The sequence below is a fragment of the Lolium rigidum genome, chromosome 2, assembly GCF_022539505.1.
Source record: "Lolium rigidum isolate FL_2022 chromosome 2, APGP_CSIRO_Lrig_0.1, whole genome shotgun sequence".
NCBI lineage: Eukaryota > Viridiplantae > Streptophyta > Magnoliopsida > Poales > Poaceae > Lolium > Lolium rigidum.
This window is the reverse complement of record NC_061509.1, coordinates 136,891,539-136,893,371: the sequence shown is the minus strand read 5'-3', so window position 1 is coordinate 136,893,371 and position 1,833 is coordinate 136,891,539.

The following is a 1,833-nucleotide window of genomic DNA, read 5'->3' as shown; positions in this document are numbered from 1 at the left end:
TAAGATCTTGCATGCTCTCCGGTACTTGTAGTTACCCTGATCAAGTAGTTGCATGTACCTCCAAGAGGGAGTATTTATGGTCGATAGTGGGTTCATGCCTCTAGTTTTCTACAAGAGTGACAATAACTTCTAAGATTGTAGATGTGTTGTTGCTACTTGGGAGAAAACAACAATGTTTTATCCAAGGGTAATTCTATTGTTTACTTTACACACATTGCTTAATGCGATTATCTGTTGCTTGCAATTTAATACCGAAAGGGGTGCGGATGCTAACCCGAAGGTGGATTATTAGTTATAGATGCAGTTGGATTACGGTCTATGTATTATGTTGTAATGCCGAATTAAATACTACATTAACTTTATCTTATCATAGCATGCATTTTCATGCCCGCACAATTATCAATTGCCCAACTTTAATTTATTCACGCAACACATGTTTTGGAGAGTTACCACTAGTGTAGATAGTTGGAAACCCCGGTCCTTCTGTCATCATCATTGCTCTACAGTCAACTCCGCACTGGAATACTTTCTGGTGTCATCTCCTCTGTGCTACTGCTGCTGTGTTACTATTGTCATTGCCCTCATGCATATTACTACTACTTTCACATCACCCATGTTACTAGTGTTTTTCCAGGTGCAGCTGAATTGACAACTTTGCTGTTAAGGCTTATAAGTATTCTTTACCTCTCCTTATGTCGAATCAATAAATTTGGGTTTTACTTCCCTCGAATACTGTTCCGATCCCCTATACTTGTGGGTTATCACCCACTTAAAAGTTTCACCCTAGTACGAACCACAACGCGTTCAAGAATCGACCGGGTTGTAACTTAATTATCAGGCGGCTGAAAATTGGCAAAACCAGAAAAAATAAAGAAATCGTAATTACAACGAAAGGCTTGTGACAAGGGTTAGAACAAGGTAGCGACGTGTAGAGTGACAATGGGTGGGGGGATACTCACATGAGAATGAGATACTACCCTTAGGACGTGTAGATAAGGCCGTCTTATCTTAACCTCGTCACGTAATTTAGATATGACAACAAAATATGATGTATAACAGGTTATTTTTTAGTCTTATCTTTAGTAACCAACCATCTTAAATATATGGTGAGAGAGATTGTGCTAAGAGATCATCTCTTAATTAAGAGAAGGCAAACCCTTTTTTCAAAATTCTCTTTCCTCTACCTTAACATTTGTTCTATGTGGCACTGCTAAGATATCACCATTATACATGTCCTTACTTTTTTTACAAAAACCTACTTATGCGTTGATGTGCTAACTTGACACAAACCTGCGTTTCTAAAAGGAGAAAGTCCACTTTTGGTCCTTGAATTCTAATGAAAGTTCACTTTTGGTCCTAAAATTTCTGTCTGGTTTAAAATGAACCTTGAACTCTTATAATCATTCACTTTTAGTCCTTACCCCGATTGAGCTAGGCAAATATCTGCCATAGGTGCCCAAAAACTCAAGGTAACGGTGCAAGGGAAGAGAGACGGGACGATGTTGATAAGCAAACAAGGAGACCTTTGTGGCGTAACGCTTCACGTGAATTAGAAGGGAGAGAAATCAAGCAAGAGACTGGTTCAAGGACCCAAAGATTTCGTTGTTTTTTTGCATTGTGACGTTTGGTTTAATGATACGTCTCAAACGTATCTATAATTTCTTATGTTCCATGCTACTTTTATGACAATAATCACATGTTTTATACATACTTTATGTCATTTATACGCATTTTCCGGCACTAACCTATTAACGAGATGCCGAAGCGCCAGTTCCTGTTTTGTTCTGTTTTTGGTTTCAGAAATCCTACACAGGAAATATTCTCGGAATTGGA